Genomic DNA, 16865 nt, shown 5'->3' with positions numbered 1-16865 from the left:
CTGCATTTCTACCCGCAGAATCTGCTGGCTCCCCCTCATCTAGCATGCATCGTATCTGATGTCTCAGTGCGAGGTTGTGGAGCATGCTACAGGCAACAATAATTTGACATACTTTGTTGGGTGAATAGAGGAGGGCTCCTCCCAGTTTATTGATGCTGCAAAATCTTGCCTTCAGGAGCCCAAATGTCTGTTCCACAATGCGCCTTGTCCTTCTGTGGGCCTCATTGAAGCAGACTTCCCGTGTCGTGGTTGGGTGCCTCACTGGTGTCAACAACCAAGGACAGTTTTGGTATCCAGAGTCCCCTGTAAGGAAAAGTTACAACAAGCCAAACATAAATCTTGGATATCCACATATTTGGCAGCAGATAAAAGTTACAGACACACATGACATATATAACTTACCAACCAGCCAGGCCCTCTTTGTGTATGGTTGTGTCATTAGCAGTGGGATATTGCTGTCAGGCATGATGAAGAAATCATGGACTGACCCAGGATATTTTGCTCAAACTTGTGATATGTAGAGATCAGGCAAACAGACCACCTAGACATTGATGGAGTGGAAGTTTTTCCTGTTCCTATACACCTGTTCATTGGCATCTGGGGGAACCACAGCTACTTGAGTGCCATCTATGGTTCCAACCACATGTGGAATGTGTCCAAAACATAAAAAGCAGCCTTTACATGGGTGCAATCTTCACGTTGTGGAAACTTAATGCAGCTGTCCAGGTCTTTCCAGCCAAGACAGCCTTCAAGATCAGACTGAACATAAGCTGAGAAATCCCTGCAGTTAGGGCCACTATATTTTGAAAGGACCCATTGGCCAGGAAGTGTAGCACTGAGATGACTTGTACAATGGGAGGCATGCTAGTGGGATTACGAATGGCAGACTTCAGATCTGGCCCCAACTGGTGACAGAGATCCATCATTGTCTGCCTATCTTGGCGGTATATTTGAATCACATGTCGCTCCTCCATGTTCTGCAGGTCTGCTAGTGGAGGGTACATTGGAGGTTGACTTGCACTTCTCATGCCAGGGTAACTATGTGGGACAATGCCAGAATGTATGTATATCACTCAATCAATACAGCCTAAGTTTGATCACACCTACGTCACATATATTGCTACATTTTGTCACATGAAACTGTGAAAAACCTTGTACTCAGCACATACCTAGGCAACATGTGGCTAATAACTGCATTCAGATCCCCTAACCCCTATCATGTTCTTTAACTGGAGAAACATATCACTGACAGTAAATGTGACATTAACTCACTTAACCTGGTGAACATATTTGGTAGACCAATACTATCTTCAGATTGTCATTACTCTGCTGACAATACCATTTAATGTACATAACTCAGGATACATCAATGTAACCTCCTCTACTTGATACATGCACATTTCTACAAGTTTACACAAAAACAGCAGTTAACACACTTTTGTAAATATGTTTCACAGTTAGTGACGCACCTTTCAGAACCTTAGTGTTTATATAGGAGTCTTAAAATGTCAGCTGCCTGACCTACTGTATTGGATTTTAGGAAGTTACCTAACTTTACCGGCGGATGTCATCATGGCGGTAGTCACATACCACTGTGGTGGACATTGCCATTCGAACACATTGATCCCTTTGGTGGACTTGAGCAAACAAAAGGTCCACCAGCGGTGATGGTCCTATATGTGGCAGAAGTGACCGCAATGTGATACTTAATCCCTTACTTGACTCCTGACGCTGCTGTTAGCAAGATCTCCACGACCTGAGCTGCAGGGTACTGGCTCTGGGAGCAATCATGCCACGTCCTACAGGTGATAGGTCCTCTGCCTTCTCAGCTGATGAGCTGGACAAGCTTGCGGTGGAGGTCCTACCCCTGTATGAACAGCTCCATGATGCACCAGAGGAGCAGGTAAGTGCAATGCAATGCCAATGTTTGAAATGTTTGAAATGTTGAGTGTATGATGATGTTGGGCCCGAAAGACTACTGAGGCCCAGCTGGGGATGTCCTCCCTAGGAGGATAGGGTGCCAGTCGGACCTTGACACCCCTAATGGCCCGCATATTGGCAGTGGCCCTCCCTGAGTTGGATGGGCGTTTGAGGGCAGCACAGCAGCCACAAGAGGGTAAATACAGACTTATCACATTTTCATCCCTCTGACAGGTCAGTGTATGAAGTGATAGAATCTAAGCTCTGACAATGTGGTAAGTGTAAAAGGTCAACAATCTCAGAGGAACACATAGATGTGCAGTCCTCAACATTGGTACACAGGTGTGCACATTTTATTGTGTATAGGGACATATTGCTCACCCATGTTATTTCTCTGCACAGGAGCATATGATGATGCACATGTGGATGTGTCACATGTGTACCACTAAACAGTTTTTCATACCCTGTTGGTTGTTCCTTCCCACCTACAGATCAGTTCCCTCAATATCATGATGGTAGGTTGTCCAGGTTTTTGCTCTCTGTTCATTCCAATGTCCCTTGATCCATGTCTATGTTTAACATAGAGTCTAACAATTTAAATTCATTCCTACTTTTCAAAAGGTTGCTGATGAGTGACAACATCATGTGAGGCCGTCATGTCCATCTGACATTTCACATAGCATACTTGCATAACGTACTCAGAGCTGTTAGAAGGTGAACCTACAAGTAGGTAACCATGAAGGTATTGCTAGATTCCTATTGGATCACATATATTGATATAAGAGTATGAATGTTAATACTATGTACATGTTCTGTGGGTGGGTATTCGCTACCCAGCTATCTCCTTAGCCATAGTGAAAAAGAGGCAAAGATAATCTGAACCAACACCATGTCTACATTGTAAGGTTGTATCAAAATCAACATTGTAAAGTGTCTCAAACATAAATTTGTTTGCTATTTTGGATATGTTTTGAATGCTTGGGTATGTTTGGAAAACGTTTGTTTGCACTGACTACATTGTGGTGCAAGTGTGGAAGATCACATTAACATATGGGTGCTCTGGTATGTGTAGTAATGCATATGGCTTACATCAAGGTGTATATCCCTATCATGGTAACCTCAGATGAGGTTTGTATCATTGATATTTTCCCAAACAGATGTAAGACTAGTCATGTCTGAGGTGTGGATAGCGATGTTGCCACTCAGTCACTGGGCTATTGATGTTGCCACTTATCATGATATGTTGAACTGTATGTCACCTTCATGCACATGACAGATATTTATTGTATTGAAAAACTAGTTATACTGCCTGTGGGTGTGTGGGTAAATGGTGTAGGCTAAACTGGCCCTTATAAGTGTGCAGGACTTTGTTTACAAGAGGACAATGACTTAAATAAGTAGGTCTAGAAAGTATGTATCAGCCTTTCCTACATCACTATTGGCACATGTGTTAGAGAACATGAGTTATCATACTCGAAATTTGGATATGCCAAATAGAGTAGTTGAATGTTTGTAAATTTCCATTGTGAAGGTTGTAAACTCTGACATGAAATGGTTCTGTCTTGTATGCAACATGCTGTCTTGAGTTTAGCATATGAAAAGGTCCTTTTCCTGGCACACAACATCTGATCAACTTGTAAGTATGTGTAGATTTTGTGTATGTGATATGTGGAACTAAATGTTGCCACTATTTCCCATAGCTTGGTTGTTGGTTGACTATGTTGCCGTGGATATGGACCCAGAATCATGTGGCCAAGTCAGCTTGTCATGGAATGATTAGTGTGATAGCTCTACTGATATGATGGTGGAGTAGGTATGTGATAGGTGGCTTAGCTGATGTGTGTACATTGTATCTTGTTGTGATATGATGTTGGCACTAACTTAGTTCTACCTGGGAGTGTAGATGTAATATTAATGATGTGTACAGTGTGATGTTAGTGGTATGAAAAGAATGTGATGACCCTACCTCTCTTTCTATTATCCAGCATCAGCAGGTGAAGGAGATGGGGCACAGCTGAGTGGGGTAGCTGCTGGCCATGAGACCACCAGTCATGAGACACTGAGGGATGCAGTGGATCAGAGGCCGAGGGGAGTGCCACAGGGGAGACAGGATCCACTTCCTCATCATCGGAATCCTCCTCCAGTGGACACTCACTGGCAGTGGCGGACCCATCTGTGACCACCCCAGCACCATCCCTATCTGCCACCCCCCTTTCTATCACCGCCCTCCCTGTAACTCCCCACCCAGTTGACCGTGGCCGCTCACCCAAGAGGGTGGGTGTCTCCTTTGCTGCAGGCACCTCTGCCCCAGCCTCTGTTAGCCCTGCTACCCTCAGTGAGAAGGCTCTTGGCCTCCTAAGGTCTATCTCTGTGGGTCAATCGACCACCGTGAATGCCATCCAGGTACTGGCTACTCAGATATAACGGAGTAATGCATTTCTGGAGGGCAATCATGTTGCACTGTCTGGCCTACAGAGATCATTTCAGGCACTGACCTCCACACTGATGGCAGCCAGTCACCATTTGTCTCCTGTCCCCCCTCCACCTTCCTGCTTCCAATCCCAATCCTCCATTCCCCGACCCAGCCAAAGCACACAAACAGACAGGCAAGCATCCACCTCAACATCCAAGGGTAGCACAGACAAACCAAAGCACCACAGGACACACCACAGGCATACACACAATCAACATACAACACCTGCACACACAGCAAGAGTCACAACCTGCCCGACACCGCACCACCCTCAGCATCACAGATAGCACACCTGCCACAGCTGCAAATACCACACCAACATTCACAGATTCAGCCACTACACCTATCCTACCCGCAAACAGCACCCCAGCAGACCCTCAGACACCACACACACAGAAATCACAACCACTGACACTCCTACATGCCGCACATCCACTATACCTGCAGTCACCACCTCACCGGATAGCCATGCACCCACCACAGCATCCCCCAACACCTCCACCACCCCCTCAGCCCAAGATACATGAAATCCCTCACTCACCCTCCCAACAGACACCCACCACCCACAAGCATACCTTCCACAAACATGCACCCAAGACATCTACACCAACATCTCATACAACCACTCCTTCTCCTTCCACACCCAAACCCTTTTGCTATGACCATCCCAGTGTGTGTAAAAAAGCTTTAGACATTGGTTGTGTGTCAGTATTTGTGTGCATGTGTGGTAGTTGTGCTTTCTGTATTGTGAGGGCAGTTTGTGAGGGTGTGTGAAATGCTTTTGTTCCCCAGGGAAAGAGTGTGTGTTGTGTGATGGGCATGTGTTTGTTGCAGACATGTTCTTGTGGTGGTATTGTATGGTGACTGTGTTGACATGTGATTGTTGTTGTGGTGTGTGGCTCTGTGTGCTTTGACTGTGTGAGTATGGGTGTATTGTGTATGGTATGATAGGTACGGAGGGCTGTGTGATTTGTGATGTGGATGTCGATTGGTAAGTTGTATGATTGTGTAATTGTGTGTGTTTGTTCCCTGTTGGTCGTATGTTGTGTTGTATGTGTAATGTGTTCCTGGGTATTGTCTATTGTGAGTGCTTGCCAATGTGTTAACAACGGTGTGGTTGCGGTGTTGTTGTGACATGTTGTGGTGTTGTTTTGTATTGTTTGAGACTGCGCCTGTGTTGTGTTGCTGTGCGTAAGAGTGTGTTTTTGAGGTGTGGTGTGTGTGTGTGTGTGTGGTGGCTGTGCTGTGTGTGTTGTGTATATGTGGGTGTCTGTGTGGCTGGACGCGAGTGTGCGTGTCAGTGAAGTGTTACGGGTGAGTGTAGCCCTCGCACACCCTCCCCTATGGCATGTTATGTAAGTGTACACATTTTGACAATCTATGAATGTTACAGGTGGTCGTGTGTACTCATGGTTGCTGTCGTCGTCAGCGACGAAGATTCCGTAGTCTTTTGGCAAGCAGGAGCAGCGGAATGGCATCTGGTTCTGGTTCCATGGAGGCTCTGGCCGACTATGGCTTCCTGAAGGTGAGTGTCTCCTTTTCTACAGTTTGTTTTCACCTAGGTTTCTATGGTAGTCTAACCGTGACAACAATCTTGCCGATGTGCAACCTCCTAATATGTCCGGCAGAAACATAGTTTCCGCCAGCCTGCAGGTACTTTCAGTCGTCTATGATGGTCTGACTGCAGTGGTAGGGTCGGCGGTGCTTTGGCTGTATTCCGCAGGGATTACGGCCAATGTCTTAATTTGGCAGTCTTCTCTGCCAGGCTGTTGGCGGTATGACCGCCTCCACCAACATGACAGCCGCAGGACTGCCAAACATGTAATGAGGCCCTAAGTATTTTTTGCACAAATTAATATCAGAGAGGTCCTTGGGATTGTGTAATTCAGAGTCTGAATGTCATATTTCATTTGTATTCCTGATTGTAGAAGGGATAGAGATATTCCTGCCTTATTTAATTCTAAGAGATTTTTTTTGCTTCATATGCTACTGAACTTGTATTTAAGTAGGTGTGACAGGTAAGTACAATGGATACGTAAGGAAGCAAATTATGTTTACGGTTTTCTCTTTTTATTTGTCTTCTTCAATAAATGTCTCTTATTTATATTTTCTCTATTTCCACTTGTCTGTATGTCTGAAGGCTGTATTCTTCCTTTTGTTCTTCCCTGTTCCTTATTTTCCTTTTTTCTGTTTCAGGTTGGCACCTCAGGGATCCAGAAGATTGTCCACTGTGAGAGGGAGAGAAAAATAAGAAGCCCGTTTTAAAAAGGTACGTTTGTCTTTAAGGTAGGTATTGCTCTTTCCTCTCTGGCTATTCTTTCTCTCTTTCTGTCTTCTTTCTTGTGCTTTTCTGTGCCCCTCTTCTTTTGTGTTTTCTTTAGTTTCTAGGTGAATCTCTCTTATTTTCTTTGGCTGAGGCCCTATCACTCTAATTTTCTGACTTCTTACATGCCTTCTTTTATAGTATCCTATCTTTCTCTTAAGTTAGTACCCCACTTTCCTTTCACCCAGTGCCTTTTCTTATTTTGTCCTTTTAATTTATGAAAAATTCATATTTTTCTAATCTGGTGTGATGCACAAATACTCATACACATTGCCCTTTAGTTAAATCTGACTATTCAGTGCCAAGCTACCAGAGGGTTGAGCACAGTTTAATTTATGGTTGGCTTGTGCCTCATCATTACAAGGATTGTGGTTGCTGCTTTACTAGGCTCACACCCGTCAGACAACTACCCAATTCCTTACACAAATGGTAAGATCTAATGTAATACAAGCATGATCGTAGATCATTATGCTCCCTATGTTAGAGTTCACAGAATGTGACATAGGAGCATTGCTAATAAGCAGGTACGAGATATTTTACGCTGGTTTGCACCTGAATATCCAGGCCTGATCCACAAACCATATTCTGTGATCATTTTCAAGGCGTAAGACATGCTTTCTCATGGAAACCGTGTTTAAGCATGTCTTCCTTTCTTGAAATTAATGAGTAACTCGCACCCAAGCGTGGATAAAGGAACAGCTGCTCAGAGAAAATACTTTGTGAATCAGGCCGCATATCTTACAACGCGTTGGTCAGTGTACTGGCTTAAAAGCAGGGTATATATACCCTCTGTAATGTTATAAGTAGTAAAGAGAGACGAGTATATAACTGACTGTATTGACTTGCGATATCCGGCTGTGATGGAAGATTTATTGCTAAGCAGGCTCCGTGTATGTCACGGAAAATAAAATGCAAATCAAAGAGACTGGCTCGGAAAGATCTAACTTTCTTTTCTATTTGACAGATTCTGTGCCTCGGCTCCATTTGATTTAAAAATAGCACAGAGAATGCAGCAAATCACCCACTCGTCATCTCATCTAAACTCCAGTAAAATCCAAGGCCTTCGCACTGAAATGTAACTTGTGCTGTTCTCAGAAAAAAAATTAGACTGTCTCTGAGGCTGTGAACCATGGCAGCTTTAAAAGAGCATCTTTGTGAAACTGAGATATGCTCCAGTCTGCAGCAAGCGTTTTTGTAATAAAAAAAAAAATATGTCGCTCGCCAGTGTCTTTCTTGTTCAGGCCATAACATCTTTTCTAAAATGTGACCGCTACCATTTACCAAAACAAGCTACAGTCACAAAGGTATCCTAACTCCAACCGTTGTTATCTTGGGGTACATTACATAGCTTTTTGTTGTTTTTTGTGGTGAAAATATACATTTTGGTTCTTATTCATTCTATGCTTTTTTTCACACAATATAGCCCCCTTACTAGTATTCAGATAACTTGTATGGCATTTTTCTCAAAATACACTGCTTGTCAAACAACATATCGTCACAGGGTAAAATCCTGGCGGTGCTTAATTTGTAAATAAAAACGTGCCAGAGCCCAAAGCTCTCTTTGAAACGCACGGCTGCTGCATTTAAATTTGCGAGTACCGGATACTGAGGCAGCACAATTCTTAACTACCTCGACCTCTTTAATCAATTTACACTCTCTACCATTTCAGCTCACTCTTGCAGCTGTCTGGTTTCTACTTTTGTGACGCTTTTTAATTTTCTCTTCCTCTGTTTCACATTAGTGTGTTTTGTTTGCTGTAAATGCCTGATACAGAAAATTAAGTGCTGGTCCTAAAAAATAACTCCTGGTGCCTACACCGTAAAGCACCAGCTCAAATTAAGCATGGTCTCTTGGATCCCAAGCATAGCGATTCCCACCAACTTTGAACCGCATGTGTCACTGGAGGGGCCCGTGGAGAGAAAGACTTGCTATAGTCTCTCCACAGGCGCGTTCGGGAGGACAGGAAGTGGCGCCGAGGGACGGGATAGGTTCCAGGTAAGTGGGGGTGGGTCTAGGGTTTGGGGTTTAAAAGCGGTGTGGGGGGAGGGATTGGCCTCTTTCCGCGCCAACGGTCGAGCAGGGCGGAATTTGGCCAAGTCGGGTTGTTGTGTGGAGGTAAGTGGGGTTTTTGCTATTTAGGTAACCGAGAGGCTTTCTGCCCCATCGGTTAACACTAACATGGCACTCCGCCGCTGTTACTGTTTCAGCGCCATGGCAACCAGCCACGGCGCTGAGGCAGTCAGAGCCGCGCTTCGCATTATCGGCAAAGCCGGCAGGGCCGACTTGCTCAGGCCTGGTGTCCTGAACCAGGCCTGGGTCGGCATGATGCGGCCGACGCAGGCTGTGTCGAGCCGGGTAGAGGCTGTTATTGCCGCATTTTCATCCCCAGAGCAGGAGGGGGGGCGGGTGCGGGGGAGGGGCCTCCAAGTTTTGAAAAAACCCCAGGGGGCCATGCGCGAAACGCATCCAGCCCCATAGATCAAGAAAAGATACCACAGGGACCTTTACAGCAAACAAATGCGGCGGGTGCGAGACAGGCCCTGAATTTTCTATGTTTATGCCTCCAGGGGAGAAGCAGGTCATGTCCCAGTGGGGAGGACCTGACACACACACAGAGGCAGGGGATCAGCCCTTGCAAGGGCCCAGCCATACATGGGCACCTTTGGACCTTTCTTGTCCCAAAGAGGACTTAGCACACAGTACAGGCCCCGAGGCCCCAGGCACGAAACGCAGCAAGTGCATAGCGAAGGGAAAAGGTGGGCCAGCCAAGGCTAAGGCAGGGAGCAGGCAGGGTAAGAAGACCAAAGTAGGGGCTGGGGAGGGACCAGAGGGACTGGGGTCTGCAGGGGGCCCGAGGCTGGGTTGCTGGGACCAGGTTGAGGCATGGGATTTGGAAGCCAGGATCAGAGAACAACACTGCGTTGTTGCAGAGACTGAAGCTTGGTGAGCCCAGTTGTGTAGGGACAGGGAGGAGGCAGAGGCATGGGGCAGGCAGTTTAAGAGGGCGTCAGAAGGCACCAATGGCAGGGGGCCACAGCCGACAGTTTTGAGGGCCTGTAGTTCGGTCAGGGTGCCACAGGTTGAGGAAGGAAGGGGTCAGGAGGCATGTGCGGCCGGAGGGCTGGTCAGCGCGGGAAACCCCAGTGGTGCACACAGCCACAGGGGAAGAGGTCGTACAATGCCAGCAGCTGAGGTTGGCAGAAAGAAGGTGATGCCAACGGGGCGCAATACGGCCCCTGCACGTTGGTCTGAAGCACTAGAGGGGTATTCAGCGGCCTTCTCTACGCCGATGGATCAGGGCCCTCGCAAGGATGGTTTGCGCCATGAGGGGCAGGAAGAAACTTTCAAAACAACGGCGAGACAGAGGTGTGGTGTCGCCAACAGGTGTGAGCTAGATGATGATGAGGCATTTGATCTCGATTATGATAAGGAGGTGGATGAATGGGAAGAAGGAGAGATTTGTGAGGGGGAGGTGAGCAGTGCCAAAGGGGGGGCAAGGGCACAAGTACGGTGCAACCTCTCCTTCTGCTTTTGTTTTACAAGATCCCGGGTCTGCTGATGGCCCAACGGAGGTGCGTCAGGTGTTGGCGCGGGGTCGAGGGTTTAAGAAGGTTGCAAGGCCTCTGGGGCCGCAAGGCAGAGGTAAGGGGCGATGGTGGTCAGTTTGGGGGGGGGGGGGGGGGCAGTGAGTCATACACACGTAAGTCCATCGGGGTGGGGGATGGCTCAGTGCTGGAGACAGCTAGGGATGAGATAGTACAAGGTGGAGAAACGACAAAAGCTAAGGAGGCCAGTTCTATAACGGTTACAGAACCAGGTAATCAGAGGTCAGGGGAGGTCACAGGGGCTGATGACAAGAAAGGCCACAATAAGCCGCTCCCCTAAATGGGTTTAGCCATGCCTTTGGGTTCGCACGTGGCAGACAAAACAAAAGCGATAATTTGGAAGCATGAATATGTGGATGTTTTTAAGCTCCTACATAGGGATATGCAGGCAAAAGAGGGATCCAAGGAAGAAGAGTGGGAATTAGCACGCAGGCCCAGAGTCCCAATCACGATGGATAATTGGACATCAGCCTTTTTCATTATTGCCAGTATTTTTTTTTTTTTAAATATCCAGCTAGGGCCATAGCGCTGTTCAAATATATGGACGTCATTGAGACGGCCCAGATGCATTTTGGGGGCTTTGCATGGCTTAGCTATGACGAAGAATTCAGGGCCGGGGTGAGCGTCAATCCTGAGAAGCCATGGGGGGACGTAGATCCAGAACTATGGATGCAGTGGATGGCGCCCGCCCAATCCTCTGCATCTACACATGCGGCAAGTGGGTTACCCGTAGTCTACAAGCCTTTTCAGGCCTGTCCTGCCCAGGGAGGGGCAGGTGTGGGTCCTAGGACCACGATGTTCAACACAGGGCATGTTGGAACTTCAATAAAGGTTTCTGTTCACGGCAGCCCTGTAGGTTTAAACATGACTGCTCCAAGTGTGGGGGTCGTAACCCAGTCATTCAATGTTTTTCCCTCTCCAGCCCGGCAGAGCAATGGAGGGCGTCCAAAAGACGAGGCATGCAGGGCGCTACTGCACCAAAAGGGTCCTATGCCAATTAGGCTGGAGATCCTGCTGCCAAGGCTACACATCTATCCAGGTTCTGACAAGGCTTGTATGTTGGAGTGGGGTTTTCAAGAAGGTTTCTGCGTGGGCTATCAGGGTCCCCGGGGTAGGAGATGGGCAGACAATTTGCGGTCTGCCAAAGAACAGCCACAGGTGATATGGGCAAAATTGGCGAAAGAGGTGTCGCTTGGTAGAATTGCGGGGCCATATTACAATTTGCCAAGTGTACATTTAATGATATCCCCTTTGGGGGTGGTGCCCAAAAAGGCCCCAGGCGAATTTAGTTTGATTCATCATTTCTCCTGGCCGGAGTGTGCTTCCATCAATGACTTTATTGTGCCAGAAGACACCAAGGTAGTTTATGCATCGGTGGATGATGCCATCAAGTTGGTTAGAGTTTGCGGGCGTGGTGCTGAATTGGCAAAATGTGATAACCAGTCTGCTTTCAGGCTGCTGCCAATACACCCAGTGGATTTGGACCTGCTAGGCATGCAGCTGGATGGAGCCATTTATGTTGACAGGGTGCTGCCCATGGGTTGTGCCATTTCATGCGCACTTTTTGAAACATTCAGTACCTTCTTGCAGTGGTTTTTTGTCAGACAGAGTGGGCATCGGATGGTGACTCACTATTTGGATGATTTTCTTTTTGTAGGGACTGCCACTTCTGGGAACTGTGGACGGGCGTTGATGGCCTTTCAGGAACTAGCTCAACAGATGGGGATACCATTGGCTCCAGAAAAGACGGAAGGGCCGTAATCAGTCCTAACCTTTTTGGGTATAGAATTAGATGCAAACACTTTGGTGGCCAGATTGCCGGCGCCAAAGGTAAAAGAAATGTTGGACTTACTGGGCGGGGTGCGGGTGCATTGCAAGATTGACCTGCAGACTGCTCAGAAACTGATGGGCTACCTTAATTTTGCTTGAGGGTAGAGAGGAGAGGACGGACCTTTTGCAGGCTATTGGGGTTAGCTATGTCAGGAGCGGTGCTGCCACATCACAGGATACTAGTTTCAGTAGGCCTGCAAGAGGACATTAGGGTGTGGGAAACCTTTTTGCAGATTTCAATGGAGTATCCATGTTTTTCTGTGACATAGATACGGTGTGGCAAGTCCAGATATTTTCTGATGCCGCAGGAACCTCTGGTTTCGGACTTTTCTGGGATGGCCTACGCAGTGGTTGCAGCAAGGGAGGAGCTTTGCTTTCCTTGAGTTTTTCCCACTTCTGGTGGCCTTGGCAGTATGGGGGTAAGAACTAGCAAATAGGACAGTAGTTTTTCAGGTGGACAATATGACAGTCGTTGAACTCGTCAACAGACAGCGAGCGAGGGACCTCAGAGTCTTGTTCACAGTGGCAAAGTTTTCACACATTGGTGCCAGGAGCAGAGCAAGACTGCGGTCCCGGCAGACATTTGGGAGTGGGGGGTGTGATGATCACAGGGCTGATGGAGATGTCCTTAGCGGAATCCTGCCAGCGGAGTTACAGGCTTGCATGGTTGGAGTTTCAATCTTTAGAGTTGTTTTCAGGCAATTTTTGGTTACAGGGCATTCAGGAGCTGGAATCACGCGAACTGCGTTTTGTGCTTTTTCTGATTGGGGAAGGTTTATCTCCAGTGACCATTGGGGGAAAATTGGCTGGCGTCTCTTTTTACAGGAAACTCTTTTTTGGTTCCGATCCAGCACGTAATGTTTAGCTGGGTAGGTTGCTGAAAGGCTGGGGCAGGTTTAGGCCTGGTTGGGGTAAGTCTGCTAGAGAGCCCATTACTTTTGATGTACTTTTGGAGCTCTTGCATGTACTGCTGGTATGCTGCACTGACGAATACGAGTTGGCGTTATTCCGTTTGTGTATGGTCTGGATGTTTTTTGGGGCTTTTCGAGCATCTGAATTGTTGGGGTTGGGAAAGGGGGTGGGTGTGATGTTTAAGGAGGTTTGCTTGCATGGAGACCATTTGGGGATTTGGCTCGGGGGTTCTAAGACTGATCAGTTGGGGAAAGGGAAATGGGTATGGCTAGACAAAGGTGGCAGCTTGCCCGGTATGGGAATAGATGGGTTTTAAGCACATGCAACGTCTGACAGGGGTGAGTGGTGTGTTTGTACGTAGGACAGGGGTAAACTTAATTGTTACCAGCTGTTGCAGGTTTTGAGGATGGCGCTGAGGCGGACAGGTCGTCAACCGCTGGAGTTTAGCATGCATTCATTCAGGATTGGGGCAGCCACGGCAGCAGCTCATCAGGGTTGGGACTGGGCTAGAATTAGGGCTTTAGGTAGATGGAAATCTAGATGCTGCAAGCGCTACGTGAGGCCTTAATAAAGTTTTGACTCCAGCCAGCATGGCTAGTTAGTTGACTCTGTTTTTTAGATGGGGTCCGTTCTGAGACAACCTTTACAGTTATTTTTCTTTGCAGGATGTGTGGCTGGCCCACAGAAGGACAGTATGGTGACATGGCTGGTCGGCCATTCCTTTATTCACTGGGCAGTGAAGTTTGCAGAGAAACAGATTTACGGTAGGGTGCTGGGACTCCCTAGCAGACATCATGACGTTTTCTGGTGGGGCAAAAGCGGCATGAGGTGGGGAAGTCTGCTTCCATTTATTACTGCTAGTTTGCCGAACTGGGGATGTCCTGACTTGCTGCTGATTCATCTGGGGGAAACAGTGAAGCAATCAGGGCTCACACTACTGCAACACATGCATAGAGATTTGGAACTCCTCAAACAGAGGTTACATGGTACCTGCTTGGTATGGACGGAGTTTCTGCCCAGAAGAGTTTGGAGAGGGGCAGTTAAACATGGAGCCATGGAGCGGGCTTGCAAGAAACTGAACAGGGCCATGAGGGTATTTTGTTGGGCACAGGGGATAAAAGTTTTAAGGCATGGGGACATCAAGGAACAAGATGAGGCACTGTTCAGAGCGGACGGGGTGCACTTGTCTCAGCTGGGAAATGCATGTTATTTAACAGAGTTGAGGTTGCTGGTAGGGGAGTTGTGGAGTGAGAAGTTGTGGCTCAGAGAACAAGTATGAGTTTAAGGTTGCAGTAGTGTGTTTAAGATTCCCAGGGTGGGGCAGCAAAACACCAAATGGGTTTTGCTGGTTGGCAGTAGATGGGGGAGGGTGGAGAGCCAGATGCAGGCTTGGCCACACTTCCAAGGGGAAAAACAAGCAGGTGAAGGATCAGAGTGGGGGGATGCACGAAGCAAGTAGGGCATGAAAGGAAAAAGGGAGTGTCCAGGGCAAGGGAAGTGAAATGCGGGTTTGGAAGTCAGAAAGATGAACGAGGAAATCTTAAAGGATGAGGTTCTGTTAAAGTTGGGGTGTATACATTGAAGTTAAATGATGGTATCTGGTTAAATCCTATCCTAAATAAATGACTTTTTACACTAAGTATTGGTGTCACTGTAAGTGTGTCCCAATGTTTCCATGCTCTGCATTGCCTCTGCTTCACTTACTCTTCTTTGGTGGAAATCCGAGTACATTTTAGCAGTTGTCCCAGGGTACACACTTAACAGTAGTTATGGTAATTCCAGCTGCACAATCAAAGCTGAATAGACTGCTATCCCAACCACTGAATTTGATTCCTAAATTATAAAGGTAAATACATAATCAGTCCAGGGGAATATATGTGTAGTTAATTTAAATCTACTGTTGGGATTGTGGTCCTCGCAAACTCATACATTGCTTATCCAACCTTTTACCTAGCATGCAAATGATCTAGTTGCATTCATTCAACTTCTACACATTTAAACTTGATTTGAGTTGTTTGAAATTGGTTTGATTTTCTATCTCCACAAGGCCAACTGAAATTAAAAAATAGTTAGCCATTGGAGCTAATTTTCTGATGCAAAGGCGTGCACACAAATGTTATGAGTCCTTGTTATTTCTCTTCATTGCCTTCTGCCATGAAAGCAACCACCACAGAATGTGTTTATAAGCTTTCCTAACCGTCAGGATTTATTTTGCTGAGAATGGTCTAGCACACAAAGCTTTCTTTCCCCCAAATGAAATAAAATGGCAACGGAAGAAAAAAAGGCTTATATCTGTGATATTTAACTCAAAATATATAACCGCAAAACCTGAACTTAATCTGACTGCGGGAATATGATTCCAACTGTTAATTTTCTGCAAGCACTAGAATCAAGTGGTGGTAAAACGTTTTGTTTGCCTGAGCCTCCTGCGGCTGGGGAAGTCAGAAAATACACTTATCATGTCAACACTATAGGCCCAGGAACGAGAGGGATTGACACATAGTTGAATTTGGGGAAGGAGAGGATTAGCATCTGGCCCCCAACAACTGTGAATCCTTTCTAGAGGATCTCATTTCCTGATCTCTTCCCATCTGCTATTACCTCCACACCTGAGCTAGTTGTGTTTGTTGGGATTACCAACATACATGCTTCTGCCTACCAACCTCTGTCCGCTTTTCTGTATTAGTTCAACCACGGCCAAATTTCTATATTAGTATAACAAAAAACAAAGCTGTCAAGACCAGTGTCAGGACCTGAATCAGACACCAAGTATGAGCTGTGCATTAGGTGCCCACCCTCCCCTCAGTGAGCCACCTGCAAAAACATTGAAAAATAGAGTACATGTAACACAGCTGCAACTGGTCAGCTAGGTATTTCCAAGGAGTTGACTGTAACCATATACATCTCGTAATCCCCACCAACTGTTTGGTTTCTGTGCTCCCTCAAAAGTAATAGAATGTCTTAACACTCTAAGGGAATCTCCTTTCACTCGCACTCTGGATAACAATCGGTTAGAATTACAAGTTGTTTTTAGCCAACCTTGGACTCTCATCACAGCTATCGATTACACAGAAACAAAATGGTGCTACTCCTTCCAAGGAGTCACATTGAGCAAAGCTTCTAGAAAGATTAGGATGTCACAGGGCTTTGAAAAGGTGTACAATTTCCTTATGCATAGAGGAAAAATTTCCACATTTGAAGGTCACTTTTTCTTATCCACTCACCCACACTGTTTCCCTCTCCTTCTCCTACTACTGAAGAATCTGCTTCATCGCCTGACATCACCTCCTATTGCTGCTTTTATGATATTGACAAAACTGTTAAATTAACACTAATAAAATATATTTTACAGGCATATGTGAATTATAATGTGGTCACAGTCTTGCCTGTTTATGTTTAATTTATTATCACCCCTTGTTTAAATACTTACCTTCATGACTGTTGGAAAGTGATTCACCTAGTTGCGTTCTTTCTGCATTTGTGTGTGATGTACATAGCACCATAAAACTGTAGGGGTTGTCTAAATCACGGTTTATTTTTAAATCTGAGTTAGATAAGCACTTCAGAATAAGATACCAATGTGACTGAGTTCACTTTCTGCAGTGAATATTGGGCTGCATTTACAAAATGATTTTGGCATCACAAGCACTATAGAACCTCCAAATACATTTTTCTAATGTATATAACCCATCCCAAGTCACAATTTTGAATTGCATAAAAGGGGCGTTCCTTCCTGAAGACATTTGTTTTTTGATTGAGAGGGGTAAATACCCCTCTCAAGCACAACCACGATACCTGTCA

General features: G+C 46.2%; 1 long non-coding RNA gene across 3 annotated transcripts in view; it reads left to right on the top strand.

Annotated features, from left to right (window-relative positions):
• LOC138250407 (uncharacterized) overlaps positions 1-7919 on the top strand; it is a 175399-nt gene extending 167480 nt beyond the window's left edge. For all 3 annotated transcript variants that reach the window (XR_011194960.1, XR_011194959.1, XR_011194961.1), the window contains 2 exons: positions 6590-6662; positions 7681-7919. This is a non-coding gene — a long non-coding RNA (uncharacterized lncRNA). The remainder of the gene's footprint in view (positions 1-6589; positions 6663-7680) is intronic.
• Positions 7920-16865: the final 8946 nt, after the last annotated feature.

This window comes from Pleurodeles waltl, chromosome 8 (genome assembly GCF_031143425.1).
Source record: "Pleurodeles waltl isolate 20211129_DDA chromosome 8, aPleWal1.hap1.20221129, whole genome shotgun sequence".
Lineage (NCBI taxonomy): Eukaryota > Metazoa > Chordata > Amphibia > Caudata > Salamandridae > Pleurodeles > Pleurodeles waltl.
Note: the sequence above shows the minus strand (reverse complement) of the source record. Positions and strands in the feature narration are given on the sequence as shown.